Here is a 17,641-nt window from a genome sequence, read left to right on the forward strand (position 1 = left end):
TAGTGTCGTCTGTATGTTGGCGTGTCCGGCTCCAAAAAGAATGAAGGAAGCAGCTGCAAACACTCCACCACTCTCCGTGTCTCTGTTTCTTTTTTACATGCGTGCTGTTTCTAACCACCGTCACTCTGGACTGAGATTGCTGTTAAATTCATATGCCAGGTGGATGCCTGCCAGCAGTTTGATGGGCCTCATCCCTCCTTCCTGCACCTTCCTCTCAAAGTTTCTCACTATTCTGGTTTCTCTGTTAATCCCACTTGACTTTTATCTTTTTCCTCCATCCCATTTTCTTGTCCTCTCTCTTCCCAGCTTCCACCTCATTCGTCGTGTACCTCTTCTCTTTGTCTAGAAGAGAAATGCTGTCTTTTCCTCATTAAAAGTGAAGAAGGTCTGTAAACTCTCATAAAATCACCCATTACTCTCTAAAACATTGATTTATAACCACACTCTCTCCCCCCTCCTCTTCTTTTCTCCCCCACGGCTCATGAGAAATCCCATCTGTTACCAAAAAAGACTGACAAGAAAGCAAAACTGTCGCAGTCAGAGGCCAAGCCATCGGAAACAAAATGGATGGATTCGAGCCAGCAACACAAGCCAAGCTATGCAGAACAGAAAATGCAATGGGGTGTTTTTCTAACTTTTGGATTAGGATGCAAAAGAAAACCCCAAAAAAACTGTAAGGCAGCTGCACAATAGCAGACAATCTTGCCAGATCTTTCTTGGCTTTGTTTTCATTGGCTGCAGAGAAGGCCAAGCCTTCAACATGTAGCTGCGAACTACTTCCACAAGTTAGCAATTGACCAAAAGACATCCTGTCAAAGGTGGAGAGCTCGTCACAGTCCAACCACCATATCACATTTAAGATTTGCATAGCAGCCTACCATCTAAACTATAATGATGCACTTTTTCAAAAGACCATTCAGCTGAACTGCATTAGATCACTGTGTTTATGAGAACTGATTTTCCTCATAAACTGGAGGATGAGAGATGAAGATTTTAAACTTAGGTCAGGTCTGCACTGCACACTGCTTGTGGTTTTCTGAGCATTTATGTTCATTCAAGTCGCTGACTGCAAGTGCTTTAAGTGACCAGAAGCACACTAAGAAGAAAATTCAATGCAGCATTTTTAAATCAGCCATCCAGACTGAAATAATATTCTGAGAAAAAAAAAAAAAAAACAGGTTAAGGGAGGATGAGGAGGAAAAAAGGGATAAGGATAGGAGAAAGAAGAAGACAGAAAAAACAAAAATGTCTGGAAGATGACTTAAAAGGAGAAGAATGAAGGAGGAGGAAGAGAAAGAGTAGAAGTAGTAGATGAAGAAAGGGGAGGAAGCAGAGATGAAATAGAAGGAAGAGGAAGAAGTAGAAGAAAGAGGAGGAGGAAGAGAGCAGATGAAAGAGGAGGAAGAGAAGAAGTAGCAGATGAAGGAGGAAGAGATGAAGTAGAAGGAAGAGGAGGAGGAAGATGAGAAGTAGAAGAAGAGAGAGGAGGAAGAGAAGATGAAGTAGAAGAAAGAGTAGGAGGAAGAAAAGCTAACTTGCCTGTTTTTAAATGTATTTCATGCGTCTTCATTATATAGAATTTACTGAACAGTTGTGATCTCATGTGGACAGCATCTTCAGAATGGATGAACACAGCTATGGTCAGTGTAACACAGCCAGCCAACAAAGCTGATGTTGACGACTGCTCCAGTCTTCCTGACCCCAAGATCTGTGCGCACACGTGTGTGTGTGTGTGTGTGTGCGCGCGCGCATGCATGTATATCCTTGAATTGTCAAAGCGGGAAATAACAGAGACAAAGTAACACTTTGGCTGGGACTGCAGCCCAAACAAACAATCTTATGTACAGACAAACACACACACAGACACAGACACACACACACACACACACACACACAACTGCAGCTTGCAAACAGAGCTCTAAGTTGTGAGCATGCTCCCACGGCCGTACAGCAGTAATGTATATAGAGAGTGAAAGACAGACACAAATAGCTCCTCTGAGCATACACAGTGTTTCAAGCACAATTAAAGACTTAAAGCATCTCTCCGTCTCTGTGTGTGAGTTTATGAATGTGTCAGTGTATGTACAGCTATATCATTTTCCGCCTGGTATGGTTTCCATGGGCGGGACGGTGAGAGGAAAGAAAAAAAAAAAAAAGTACCACAAAAGAAAGGGAAGGAGGGGGGAATTTTCAGGGTGTGCCAAAGAATCTAAGGCATGTGAGGGTGGGTGGGCCAGGGCAACAAGGGGGCAAAAAAAAACAAAAAAACTAATTAGTCAAAAAAGGAGTAGACAAAACACAAAGCTACATACCTTTGTGAGTGTAAATGTGTACAAATTCCCCTCACTGACCCTGAGCAAACTGAGCACTTGTACCCTGAAAGGGAGGTAACAGTGAACAGCCTCTACATGTATACTTAAAAGTAAATGGGTCAGCTGTGACAGAGAACACATATAGAGTTACTTATTTAACCATAACTCTCTCAGCACGTCAGTGAGTCAAAGGCACAGGACGCAGGAGAGACACACAGTACGCCTGATGAATCAACCCCAAATAACAAAGTCAGAAAGCAGCTGGGGATGATTGGGGGGGGGTGAAAGAGTTATATAACACACTCAGAAAATTCACTCCACAAACATTCTGCAGGGTTTGAAAGCTTATGATGTGGAAAAAAACAGAAAAAAAAACTTCAGAAACAAAGCCAAGAGACCATTTCCTGGATTTGGGAAACTTGGGACCTAGTGTGCAGCAACCCCTCCCCCCCATTACCAGATATCCCCCCCCAAGCCCCTCTTTCCTGTGGGTGAACAGAGGTCGAGGGAGGGGAGAAAGGGTACACCACGAATACAGTGACACCAAGCGAAACACAGTAACGCACATGAGCCAGTCCTGCAGACAGAAAGACTCTGACGTAATGAGACCACAGCTCTTTCCTGGACCCTACACTGAGGGCAACAAGTAGTGCCAGGAGTGTGACAACAAGACGTTTACAGTTCAGTTTGTCATGCGCCTGCAGCTCGGGCTAATAGTTTTCCATTTTATGGTCACAGTACTGTCTTACAATATTACATGTTTTTCATAATTTCAAATGCCTTTTCTTGTTTTTTTAAGTACTCTGTATCATTAGTGATCATAACACCTGCTAAACACCTCAAGCACAGTTATGAAAATATTGAATATGTCTGCAGTCCAGTAATACAACAGTTCAGCACACTATGGTTTGTAATAACTTTGATCATAATCTGTTGAGTATGAGATTCCCACACTACCAGAGAAATAACAAGCAGAGTTTTTCCTGGCTTGAAATGGACCTTTGTGGGGGTGACTACGCACTGAAGTATGACTGGTCTGCATACAGCGTCAGACCAGAAGACTCAGTGTTACTCTACTTAACAGACGTCTATACATTTCACGCTTATTTCTGATCATTTCATGAACAAAATTGTATGCTATGCTTGAGTAAATGAAACCCCACTTTAGAAATGGGTTAAAAAGGGAAGACTTAAAAAAAATGTTTAACTTTCATTTTCAGTGTGATTTTGAATCCAGCCCTCAAAGCGTTGATGATTTTGGTTTCCACTGACTGTTGCTCTGCCATTTTGTTCTCAACAAATTGCAAAATGTATGTCATTAAAGATTTTAAACTTGAATGCTTCATTCCTCAAGAGTCAATGTGTGATTTAAGTTTTCCCTTAATTTTGCTGAGCAGTATATTTTTATAACTGCCCAGGAGATTTTCCTTTGAGCGAAGGCCAAAACTTCTTTTGAGAATGAGTGCCAACATTTTTTTTAGATGCTTGAAAAACCCAGACAGGTGAATTTCCTGGTAATAATACAGTTATAAAGGTATGAAAATCCCAGCAGAGTGGCATTCTTGCAGCTAACAGAGTTGTTCAGGGCTAGTGCCCAGAACCAGTATTAAACTGGCACTGGTTTCAGACTGGTCTGTATCTAGGTACTGATAAAAATCTAGACAGGTAAGGTAAGTATTTATGCAATGTTTTTACTCCAAAGCTTGGCTCCTAACAGAACCAAACATTATTAGTGACACAGCTGCCAGTGTCAAGTCATTACATTTGACACTGCCGAGATGCTCTCTGGATATGGCTAACAGGCCTGCACATTCAAAAGAGTATGCTCACTTTATTACATTTAATGTAACTAAAGAAATATTCTGTATCTCACCTCACCTCATTCACTCACAAACATTAACACATAGACCTACAAGTTGGGGAGGAGGAGGGGTGGATGGGTCATCTTACACCCCGATTTCTTGCGTCTCGCCCAGGGTGGGGGTCGGGTGGTTCCTTGGGGACCGGGCTGGTGGCGTCCTGGGGTCGCTGTTGGCCCTGGGGTGGTTTACACTTGCCCCGCCTTCAGAGGGTGGGTAGCTATGGATGAATGTGTGTCTTTGTGTATTTGTCACCGTCTCCGTGAGTATGGGTGGGTGAGTGAATGTGTATGTATGGCATATCTGTGTGTGGGTAAGTACGTATGGGCATGTATGAGTATCTGTGCATAAATGTGTACACGGGTGTGTGGGTGTGTTTGTATGTATGGCTGGACCTGGGTCTGGGCCTTGTGCCTTGCCTCCTGGCCGCTCCTTGCTGGTTGCCTCCTCCCCCCTACCCCCCTGGGATGGGGGTGCCTCGGGGTTCCTGGGTGGGGCTGGATGTTCTGGCGTGGGTGCTGGCCTGCCCCCCTTGGGGGTGCGGTGCGGGGCTGCGTTGGCTTCTTCGGCGTGGGGGGGGGCTCTGTGGAGGGTCGGGCGGTCCTGGGGTGCCGTGGGCCCGGGGGCCCTGCCGCCGGCCGGTGCAGGGGGCTGGCCGCTGGGGGGGGGCTGGCTTCTCATCGCCTTGGGTTCCCTGGAGCCCTCGCTCCTCGACTGGGGGGGCTCCGTCTGAGACCACCCTCTCCCGTCTGCTGGGGTAGGTGTGCGGTTGTCTTTGGACTGAGTGGCCGGGGGTCTTCCTGGCTCTTGGTGGGCTGCGGGTGGCCTGGGGTTCCGGGGGCTTTCCGTACCTGCCTCTAGCTTCTGATGGGTGGAGCTGCAGCGTTTTGCCCTCATTGGTAAGTACGTTCCATGACACAGACACAAACATGACACAGACACAAACGCCCACTCAATCACAACTCAACAAAATTGTTGGTGTGCGTAACATGCTTTGTTAGTTTTGTTTTTCACACACAAACTTATTTTTGCAAGTATTGATAGTATTTTTATATGTTAAAGTGATGAAGTATCTGATTAATAGACTTGTGCTCTTTCCCCTTTTTTTTTTTTTTTTTTTGCTCCCTTTCTCTCTCCTTTTTTCTTCTCTTTATTTTCCTTTTCTTCAGCCTGTCAGCTCTGGCTGTTACATTGTATGTGAAAAAATAACTCAGATAAATAAAATAAAGGGTTAAAACATCAACAAGAAGAGCCTATTGAGAACCTATAGAGCTCATCTTGAAATAGCAAATATGTTTGGCACAACATCGCATTCAGATCACAGTTCTGCTTGCAAGATCTACCAGACATGACAGGCTTAAAAAAAAAAAAAGAAATATTCTGTATCACCAAAGTCTAAAAATAAATCTGTCGATATTCCCTGAATTCAAGCAACTGCAGCTGGGAAAATAAAAACTAAGTGGGCAGGTCTCGAAATAAACTTTCTCAACTTCGAAGTGAGCGACTGACGTGTCTACCACTGACAGAAGAGGATACAGTGATGGATATTTGTCAGGATATGAATACATTAGAGGGTTGCCTAGGCAATGCAGAGCAATTCGTGACAAGCAATTCATTCCCTGTGTGGACCACAGACAATATAAAACATGGCTGCAGATTCCGGATCGAAAGAATGGGGAAAGCCAATGGGGAAGTGCCTAAAAAAAAAATATGCTTGTCAATGGCAAGTTATTAGCCAATGAGTACGAGCTTTCATACTCAGATCTGCCCTTCCTCGGCACATATTTTTTTTTTTTTTTACAACCAAGATGGAGACACTTGAAAAGTTAATTTCGAGGCTTCAAAACAAGACTTCAGAAACCAAAAGGTGATGTTACAGTAGCTACATCCATCTTTCATACTGTCTATGGTGTGGATGCACCTTAATGTGAGCCAACATTAGCGAAGTTTTAGCACTTTTTTAAAATGTTCCTAGTTAGCGGTTACACGAGCAGCAGTTGCAGCTTTGCCAGTGGACAGATATCAAACCCATTCATAGTAATTGCTTAAGGAGTCTATCCCAGCAGCCATGGAGCGAGAAGCAGGGTACACTCTGGACAGTCAGCCGGTCTGTCGCAGGCCTGACTATCATTAAACAACAGAAATAGAAGAACATGCTAAGGTGCCAACACTGGAAAAGAGTGTGTGCCGCTGTGAGATTAGATGGCACTGCAAATTAAAAAAACATGTTACAAGAACGCCACTAGCATGCACAGTCATTTGAGAGCAGTGAGTGTGTGTGTGTGTGTGTGTGTGTGTGGGGGGGGGGGGGGGGGGGGTCAATAGTCAAACAGTTCCTAATTATAACTGAGTAGTATTTTTGTTTATTCAATAAGCACCTGATAAATAAGCAGCATCAGTACCAATAAAGGTACCCACCCCTAACATTGTTACTCAAAGAGTTCACCGGTCAAACAGGAAGCATCTGTAGTTCAAAAATTGTTTGTGAGACTTAATATCCAAGAATGAAGCCGAGTCTGCGGATTTTCAACTGATGAATCAAATTAACAAGGTTGGGGGGGACAGCAGTCATAAGTATCTATTATATCAAAACTGAATTTAGCTCAATAAAATCTAAAACTGATCATGAGATAATAAAAGAATTAACTTACGCTCCACATCCGTACATTAAAATTGCCAGTCAGTCATAGCAGTAACACATTTTTGCCTACAGCTGCAGATGACCCTTGATGTTATTTACAGGGAATATCTAAAGCTGCTCCATGGGTCGTGCTTCACTTACTGGCACGATGAGGTGCGTAATGAATCCACAGGAACCATCTGAGGGCTGAAATTTATTTTACAAATAATACGATGTGCTCTCAAGTTTAACTGGTAGATTAACAGATGCTGTTTGGTATTCACCAGCTGTCAGCCATATGAACTAGATCACTAACAAGCTTATGGCCACTTATCTACCTGAAAATGATGATGCAGTTTCCAATATTGCAGTGAAGAAAGATTTGAAACTTAAAAAAAAAGATACAGTCCACTCCCCATTGTATTAAACAATCATATTCTGTGCTGTTTCTCACTTAAATTCAACACCAAGCCTGATGCACTCAATAAATCAACAATAGTTAGTGTCAGCTGAGTAAATCAGTTGGCATCATGTGTGAGTGAACTTCTCAACAGCTACCAAGTCACCAACACCCCATCTAAAATTTTGGTTGGGTTTTGTTTTAGCTACATACTAAATAGGGAAATATTCAGAAGCTAGAATGGTAACATTTCAAAAAAAGCCTCATACATCAATTTTGTTAAACTCTTAACATCCACCAGATCATCGGCAAAATGCTTAAATAGTAGTCACGCTCTGCTGTGGACAAAGACACCTGCAGACATTCCTGTTTTAGTTCATCCAAGTCCACTAAAGGGTGCATGCACAGTTGGTGCCTTGTGGTGTCCCCATAAATGAGTCTGTTTGGTCCTAAAAAAAAATTGTCAGGCCCGCGGATGTCCACACAGATTCTTACTTGGACCTCAAGGCGCTTTATATTATAAGGTAAAGACCCTACAATAATAGAGAGAAACCCCAACAATCAGATGACCCCTATGAAGAAGCACTTGGTAACAGTGGGAAAGAAAAACTCCCTTTTAACAGGAAGAAACCTCCAACAGAACCAGGTTCAGGGAGGGGCAGCCATCTGCCAGTTGGGGATGGAGAAAGGGAGACAGGACAAAAGGCACACTGTGGAAGAGAGCCAGAGATTAATAATAACAGTGTGGTGTATAAACACATAGGGAGTGACTTGCATTTGGAAGCTGAACTTCTAAATTCTAAATTGCTCATTCAACCAAACACACAAGCCTCTCACCCTCTTTTATCTCACTGAATACCTAAAATATCTCCTTGCAGACTCAAAGCAGAATAAATAAAGTGCTGTCCATATTTTTATATCTGATTAGGGTTATATTTATACAATCAGACTGCCTGTCATTTCTTTCATCAGTATCAGTCAGCAGAAAGAAAGATCTCATTAGAGCTTCTACTTCTTCTCACTTGACTGCAAACATTACAGCCATTTTATATTCTTTTTTGGTAGACATGGAGGATACTCGATATTGGAAACCCATGTCTCTCCCTCTGTGAAGAAACACACAGAGGGGCAGACAGACACGGCTGTGTACAAAAGGCCTGGCAGACCCAAGGCAAGGGCAGAAGCAGTGGAGAGACTGCGTATCCTATATATAGCTGAGATGTGACAGGACATCCGAGAGGACAAGGAAGTCTAGACACAAATGGCACAGCACTTACTCAAACTATTTGTCCATGTGTGTGTGCCTTCAGCACAGTCTTGTTATCTCACCTTTCATTAGACAGCCTGTGTCAAGCTGTTTGCATGATAATGCCACAAAATTGTATTAATATCACAGGCTCATCTGATCAGATTGGCTGGAGGTTCTGCTGCTATTTGCCAAATCACAAGAAAAGAAGGGAGACCAAAAGAGGAGGAAACACCCAGAAAATGAGAGAGAAGGCAATGGGGTACTAGCACAGGAGATGTGAGGAGAGCTGGTGGATCAGAGAGAGTGACTCATCAGAAAAGGAATGTCCCATCTCTGCCAAAGAAACTACAGACACCACTGCAATGATTGCTCTGTCTCCAATACTTTAAATCACCCTGTCTCTGGCTCTTGTCACCTCTTCCTCCTACACAATGCTCGTCTCTTTCCCCCCTCTGTCTCTCTACCGGTTATCGTTGTTGTTGTTACCCAACTTAAGCAGGGCATTCTTCTCTGGCTGGATACTGCTTTTGGATAGGGATGATAAAGCTAGCTAACCACAACTGGAGGACCAGCTCTGCACCACCCCTGTAAGGAGCACACGGAGGGCCAAGACTGCCTATTCGTTTATTCTGCCAAGTGAGTGTAAATCCAATAAGCAAATTCCAGCACTGTGTGGTTAATCAAAGTGACACTACTCAATTAATTTAAATTCTAATCCCTAATGAAAGTTTTTTTTATGATACTGTGGTTTTATGAATCACAGTAAAGATATGGAGACGATACTGGCACTGCATCACATGTTTACCACAGATGTTCACTTATTTATACCCCCACCACGGGATATGATGTAGGCTTAAGAAACTACTGTGGTCCTTAAGAAAGAAAGAAAGAAAAAAAAAACCACCACAATGACTGCACACATGAGTCAGCTTTGAGATCACCTGTCATCCTGTGCATTCACCACACAGGAATTCACAGACTCTGCCCTTCCACATCAAGACGGAAGAAAAGGGTTCGTGGTACTGCCCTTTTCTTCCGTGGGCTTTTATTAGTCAAAAAGCCCACACAGAATAAAACCATTCCAATATACATGATGCCCACAAACCTTCATCTGCACATGCATTTTGATGTTATATCAGTGCAAACAAAACTTTCTATTTTGTTTCGCCTTCTTCTATTCCTATCATTCATGACTAGGTTGCAGTGACTCCAGCGTGCTTTAAGTGGCAGTATAAATGATTATGAGGCCCCACAGTTCATCCTGAGCCATCCCCAACGCATCCAACCATAACCGCGGCTTAAAGGAAGACGTTGATCTACAGCACACTTAGCAGGCGTATCGTTTGGGAGAAGAAGTGAGTGTGAAGTAGCGTGGGTGAGTAGACCTAATATTTAGCTAAGAGTTGCCTTCTCTTACACTTTCGCAGTTGTGGTTTTTGGTGATGAAGTCACCTTCATCACCGAGTGGCATCAGAGAAACTGTTTTCACTGTCAGCAGGTCTTTCATGGCAGGTTAGAGCCCAAGGAAGCACAGCAGGAAAGCGGTTCTCAACAAAGCTGCAATCTATAAGTCTGTGCTGAACCAGCATGCTTCAAACAGGCATCACACAAGCACCCTCTGTCTTAATTTGCAATTTTTATATTATATATTTTTAACGTGTACCACTGCATCATTTCCAAAAGCTTATGCAGTGTCACAGCATTTATTTCCATCCAGAGTTGCATTTTTTTTTTTTAGGCAAAATTTTGTACTGATGATGGGAGAGTCACACCACTACATTAAGTCTTCTCCCAAAGCTTCTCAATGAGGTTCAATTCAATTCAATTTTATTTATATAGCACCAAATCACAACAAACAGTCGCCTCAAGGCGGTTAAAGTCTGGACTCTGCGGTGGCAAATCCATGTGTGAAAATGATGTCTCGTGCTCTCTGAACCGATCTTTCACAATTTGAGCCCAACAAATCCTGACAGTCATCTTAAAATATGCCTGTGGCACCACGGAAGACAGAAATCGCCTGATGGAAAAAGCTGGTCTTTCAGTATATTCAGGTAGTCAGCTGACCTTATTTTTTGAACCTAGACCTGATCAACTGAAGCAACCCCAAATCATAAAACTGCAACAAGAGGCTCGCACACTAGGCATGACGGCTGCATCCACCTCTCTTCTTACCCTGATGCGCCAATCACTGTGGAAGAGGGTAAATCAGGACTCATCACATCACATGACCTTTTTCCATTGCTCCATAGTCCAATCTTTATGCTCCTTAATAAACTGATTCTGATAAGTGGTTTTCTTAAGGCTACACAGCGGTTCTTCTTATTCACACTATTAAACAGCTGTTTGTTCTGTTCATTTTTTTGCAACTTGATTTCACCAAACATGAAAGTGATCGCCAATAAGGATCATTCAAGATTTGTGGCCAAATAAAAGGGAAACACAAGAAAGCTTAACGCGTTTTTGCACAAAATGTTGTTCTTTACAGCTCAAAGTGTTTTTCTTCACCATGACTCCTTGCCAAACGCCTAAAGCAATAACCAATAAATAGTTTCAGCTCTGCTTGCTATTATAAGTGCATTGCAATTATTTTACTTGGCAAGCTCTTCAATCACAAATCACAGTTTTCCTTGATCCTAAATGTTCCTTGTGAAATACAATTACCTGTTAACAGATGAACACCTGTCCATCTACTCAAGTGGTCTGTGAGACATGAAGTCCAGACCCCCACTTAATCCTTGTTTAGAGACAACACAAATCCTTGAACTAGCTTAAGTAGGCCAATTTATAGTAGCACCTGGGGCTCTGGCCTTTACAGCCACTTTCATATCATATGACTGTGTGTGTATGTGTTTAAAAGCAAAAAAGGAGGAGAGAGGGGGGAAAGAGGGTGGGGAGGGGGGATGTCAGAGCAAAAGCCAGAAAAAAACCCTTATGCAGCTGAACTGAGACTGATGGGAGTATGCATGGGAAAGTGCAGCGATGTGGAAAAGACAACATCAGAAACAGAAACATATAAACAGAAGAGTCGCTGTGAAAGTGCATATTTACATACACAATTTTTTTTTCTTTAAATAACAGATATCTTGTCTATCCTCGCCTCTTCCTCTGGTAATTTGGAGGCTGAATAACACGCATACTGATGACCCAATCACAGGGCGCACTGACAGCAAGAAGACAAGTCGATGGGTGAGGGCTGCCGGGAGCTGACATACTACACAAACAGAAAAACACAAAAGAAAGAAAACAAAGCAGAACAGAACAGAGCGAAAAAGAAGGCGATGAGGAACGAGCATGTGGGCGAAAAGCTGTCAAAAAAACAGGCGAGACAGACAGACAGACGGACAGATGGAAAGTGAAAAAGGGGGCCCTGTCATCTGGTTTCACACCCTACAGGATGAACAGGGCCTCTGTGCTCCTTCACTGTTCAAACACACCTCATGGCTGTCTGCTCCCTGCAACAACAATGCACGCACACACACACACACACACACTGCAGCCTGCCTGACAGTGGGCACAATAACCCTATTGAGAGGCATCGATAGGGGGCTGAAAGAGACAGTGTAGAGAATGAGATGCAGAAAAAAGATTGACAACTCACACATACAGTCTCCCGGACCAGCAGCACACATAAATCCACACAAACAAATTGTAGCGTGGTTATCCTGCCAACATGACAGCGTGGGATGAATTTACTCTCTGCTGTCCTTAATTCATCATTCATCTGTCCAATCTGGTCAGACACCACACACACTCAAATATGCACATGCACGTGCGCACACACACACACACACACACACACACACACACACACACACACTTGTTTGGTCAGGGGCGGACCAGCGGTATTGTTACACAGGGGAAGGAGGGTGGTGGTAACGGATCTCCGAACTCTTTATCTGATTACTCACGCACACCCACGCAGAAAAGCAGCCACACAAGCATGTACACACATGCACACTTTCACCATGATTTCTCGGCAGCTGTTGTGCATAACCTTCGACCACACACACACACACACACACACACACACACACACATACACACACACAGATTAACGAGTTGGTGCTGCAAGGCAAGAAAGTCCCAGCATCGTTCACATACAGGTTTATAAACCTTCCAGCATAATTATACCTGATCTGCAGAGGAATCTGACGCTAACACACATTGAGATATTTTAGGCTGAGCCCCTCAGAAAAAGATGATTTTAGTGTTTTTAATGAAGACATGCAAAGGTTTACCTTCCCACTAAATATTTATTTTGAGTTGCAGGCCCTTGAATTTTGCACTCTTCAATACGCCTTATTTTTTCCAGCATTTTTGAGCCCTCATAATTTCATAAGTACATGACCTAGCCACACGAAGAACTGAAAAACAGCCTCTCTATGATCCAGGTCCTTCTGCATGTTGAATTTGTTAAGATTCTGAAGATCTTCTTCAGAACCTAATGATACGCTCAAACTATTATATACAACATGTGAATACCAATGTTGTTTCTCCATTTCACAGCCAGCAGTTTAAAAAAAAAAAAAAAAAAAAGACTATATTAGAAAATGATTTTGTCAAAGTAGGGTACAGTTTAATGATGAGCCTGGTATTAAAATGTAGGTGAAAAAAGGAGACCTTTGGGTGCTGGTTTAACTCACCAGGTAAAGTAGGCGACTGATATTGAGCAAGGCCGTAGCAAAGCATTTCCTGTATGTCATTCCCCTTGCTCTCTCTTCCCTTCCTTTTCTATCTGCCACACCATCCTACATAGCAATAAAGGCTAAAAGACCCCCCCCCCCCTCCAAAAAAGGAGACCTTATTTTGACAACCACCTATCCCACATGGTGATGTGTTTTTAATCAGTGAATTATCAGAAAACAGACCACCTGTGTACTTTGAGGGCCTGTAGCTCAGACAATTTTAATAGTATGAAAGTTAAATCCATCACCATTAAGCATGCTAAAGTTGCTGTGGAAAAAAAAAAATGTAATTCTGCAGTGGTCAGGTGGGATGCATTGATTTATTTAATATAAAAATAAGGAATTTCTGACTTGTGCTTGTATTCTATGTTTATGTGCAAATCGTGCAGCAGAATGCCTCCCTTTGAGGGGCTCGTACCAAAGATTACCAAAGCTAAAACAAAGACGCACTCAGGAACAGTCTGCAGTGCTTGGCCCAAAACTCGGCCCATAAATGTCGGAGTCACTTTTTCCACACTCAGCAACTCCTGATTGCTGTATAGAAATGCTACAAGGGAGAGAGCAAGAGAGAGAGAGAAAATGACGAGGGAAGAGAAGGGTGAAGTGACGATGGAGGCTGGCAACAGAAAGAGGGGCAGAATATAAACCAACTTAACAGCCCAAAAGCCCTGAGCAATTAGCAATGACATCATGTCCACACACGCACGCACTGCAGACCAGGGCCAGGTCTGGATGAAGAGGAAGACAGCAGGGTAAGGAGGCTGCAAGGATAGAGAGGGAGGCGAGGCAGAGGATGACAGTGCACCATTTCTACTATGGTGGTACAGTCAGTGACACATTCAATTTTGCAATTGCACAAATTAACTCACCAAACCAACACCACCACAACCACAGCCTAAAATAGCGAGTGCAAGTTGTTTACCAACACAGTGCATAAAAAAGATTCAGATTCAAAACGTGCTTTACTCGTGAGGCTTTTTGACATGCATGCACCTCGAAATGGATGCATGTTTACTGCTGCAAATGTGATGCAAAACAAATACACGAGAGCCAGGGGAAAGAGCCTGGGAGTGAAACCTCAGTGGTGCACTCTAAAAGAAGAAGGCAGGTCCTTTGGTAATTCATGTTATTGTCAACAACCTCAGAGCCCCTTCTCCTTACACAGCGTAACATATTACATGACCTGTTTCACAAGCGTTAAATTCTTACCACAAAAGTCAACAGTGGCTCTTCCTCTAGGTGTTTATACACAATTATTACGTATTCCAAACCCTCTCCCTCTCTGTCCTCCCTACCTCTAAGAAAATTAAAACAGGAAAGCTATTCCCAGCCTCCTCTAGATTCTTTAAATCACAAAAACATAAACATGCAATTAAGTGGCTCCATGTTTGCATAAAACAAACAGCCGTATCATCTCAGGGGCCTGGCAGAAACAACCAGAGGAAGCCTGGAAATGATTAGCTAGCCACAACCAGCCAGGACCAAGCACCGATGCAAGTCCCTGACTCATTCCCAGGGGCTTCTGACGGCCTATAGCCCGAAACTATTCAATCTACTCTGTGTAAGTGAACAGAATACCCTCCTTTATGCATGTTTGTTTCACAATGAGTCTTTTTATTACTTAAATTGCTGCCCTAAACAGAGCACGATGTTGGATAAAATAGAGCATGAAGTCGTGTGTGTGTGTGTGTGTGTGTGTGTGGGTGTGTGTGTGTGTTTAGAAAAAGGGGGGGGGGGGGGGGGGTCTGGATCCTGACGATGGAAACCACAGGACAGAAAACTGGCAAGGGCTGAATTAATCTGTCAACTAATTAGTTACAGGCAGTTAATTAATAAATGATTGATGGTTAAAGCCGCTGCTGGTTCTAGCATCTTAAATTTAATGACTTATTGTACAACTGAAGATCTGAAGAAGATCATATTGTTAACTGACATGGATAACTGATAAAAACACCAATTAATGAACAATGATGCCACTCTACGCATCACAATGGCAATTCTAGGTGAAAAATTTGTGGTATTTTGTTGACTATTTAAAAAAAAAATTACTAACCGAAATAAACATGGCATCTTACTAACAAAGCTTAATGTCCTAAACAAGTTAGTTGCCCCCATATGAAGGTATTTAGGAGTGTGGGGCATAAAACGCTCCTGTTTTTGTCTTGAGGTTGGTCAAGTTTGGATGATCGGTCAGTTTCCCCACTTACCGGTGCGCTCAGGCCCTCTGCATGAAGACGACACACGTTTAAAAGCCGTGAGGTGTCACAAAGGTTATTTTTACACGTATGTTGTGTCCACACTTGGGCGGTTCTCCCGTTTTTCCCCCTGACACAGCGGCTGAGTTAAAAAGCAAAGCGGCAATCAGCGGCTGCCGCCTGGCTCGGGACCACGCTCCGTTCACGGCTGCGCTTTGACCGTTGGACTCCCTGACGCTACGTGAGCGCTCGTTCACAGACACGAGAAAATACGTGACAATAAACTAAAAGAAGCTGGGTCCCCTAAATGCCCCCATCTGAAGCCACAGCCCACCAGCCTCTTGTCCCCCACCACCACCACCTTCGCGACTCGTTTGCAACCCAGCGGGCCCCTCAGATGCCAAAGCAGCGCGTCGCCCGGGGAAAATTAAGGGAAAGTTTACTTAGGTTTTTCATTTTAACGCTGAGAGCGGTGCGTAACGACCACAAGTCCCTGCATTCAAGCGAAATTTATCGGCATACCACATCACTCACCTCTTCTCCTGCGGGTTCACGTATTCCTCGCAGTGATCCTGTCTTATTTTTTCTCCACCCCTCCGTTCTCTGCTTGTTTCCTTTTTCTCCTCCCTCCCAGATGCCGCTGGTCTCCGGCAGGGGGAACCGGGGGACGCTGCTCCGGAAGCAAACGCTCCTCTGTTTTTACTGCATACGCAGACTGAATATTACTGCTTTCATCCGTGATGCTGCTGATTGCAGCTTTTCAGAAAGAAAAAATAACAATTGTTTAGGAAAGCTTTGTCCAAATCAAAGCGGTGATGAAAATGTCCTAAATAAACGAGATAGCCGGGAAGGAATAGTTGCAGAGAAGTATAATAATAGGCTATAATGCATATAATAACAACTATAAGCAAGCATAATATGGAAATATGAGTAATTCTATTATATACAGTACTGTACAAACGTCTTGGGCCACACTCGTTTCTTTCTGAAAGTCTTTCAAAGTTTTTACACTGGCTGCTCTTTCACATTTTTTAGGTCCAGTCCTTGTACCTGACCACTGTCAGAGGAATGTTTTTAGTCTGTTTGTTAGGCCACCTAACACTGACCTATGAATCAATCGCGAATGCATAAAAGGGGCACCTATTTCAGTCAGTGTTTCATCTACACATAACAGACAACTCAGCAAAGAGTCCATTTGGATCTTTAGGTACTTTGTTGCTAGCAGCCTGTCACAAAAATACATCGTTCGTTCTCATTTCTTAAACTGTGGTATTTTTGGCATTTTACATGGCTACAACTAAACAGGCATAAAATAATATTTTTGCACCAACAAGGTGATTCCCAAAGAGGTATTAGCTAAAAACATTTTTGCATATCTCAGCAATGGTGTGCAGTGTGTCTTCAAAGAGTTTGAAGAAGCTGGAAGTGGGAGGCCCAAAAAAAATACCTTCATGAGATGAACAGTATCTGAAAGTTGGGACAATATAGGAAAAATATGAAAAATGTTCAAATATGCTGAAAAAGTCAACAGTGTCCATGCCAGGTGTTTATTTTTAACAACAATAGGAAGAACAGCACAAATACACCTGTTATATATGCATTTTATACTGACAGTAAGCAGAGGGATGCAGTAGGTGTGCCACATACAAAAACTCAGTGTGTGAAATGAATGTACTTTTGGAAAATTCCTGCTGAAGGTTCCACAACATGTCAGCAGACCGCAGTCACAGTCAACACTTCAGTGATGCAGGCTATACCATTTTACTGTTGCCCAGTGTCAAGATGAGTTTCATAATATACAGAAATTAATGCAATATAGTGAAAAAGAAAAAAGTAAATAAATAAATATAACATAATTATAAATACTGTTTAAAGCTAGATGGGCATAATCCAGTTTGGGCTGGAGGCAAACCTGAAGCCAAGCTGGGTCTGTATGAAAGGTCGGGCATCATTAAGGTACACACAGCCACCATCACTGCAGGGTTTAATGTTTGAGTTCGTGTTTGAGTCGACGTGTTGAGTCCAATATTTCAGTTATTAGAGGATTGAATGGATTGCTTTTGACGTTTCCTCTGCTGCTATCAGCTGGTCACAATTTCCATTTGCTCGTCATTTCATTGACAACAATTTCTAAAATAATCAAATTTCTATTAGCTGCGCTTTGCAATTCTTGTTTGAGAATGTTATACATATAGCTTTATATTACATCCTTAATATGAATAATATAAATAAAGACTGGTCATATGCATTATTTATTTTATTTATCTAGGTGATACAGACAGTTGCCAAAAGAGAGAAAATGCAGAGATCCAATTTTATTT

The 17,641-nt window shown here is 42.8% G+C and overlaps 1 protein-coding gene across 1 annotated transcript in view; it reads right to left on the reverse strand.

Moving 5' to 3' along the window:
* Positions 1-15,983, reverse strand: part of LOC115778833 (amyloid-beta A4 precursor protein-binding family B member 2) — a 55,750-nt gene extending 39,767 nt beyond the window's left edge. The window contains 1 exon segment of the mRNA XM_030727188.1: positions 15,855-15,983. The gene's annotated coding sequence lies outside the window, so the exon portion shown is untranslated.
* Positions 15,984-17,641: the final 1,658 nt, after the last annotated feature.

Source organism: Archocentrus centrarchus, chromosome 1 (genome assembly GCF_007364275.1).
Source record: "Archocentrus centrarchus isolate MPI-CPG fArcCen1 chromosome 1, fArcCen1, whole genome shotgun sequence".
In the NCBI taxonomy this organism is placed as follows: Eukaryota; Metazoa; Chordata; class Actinopteri; order Cichliformes; family Cichlidae; genus Archocentrus; species Archocentrus centrarchus.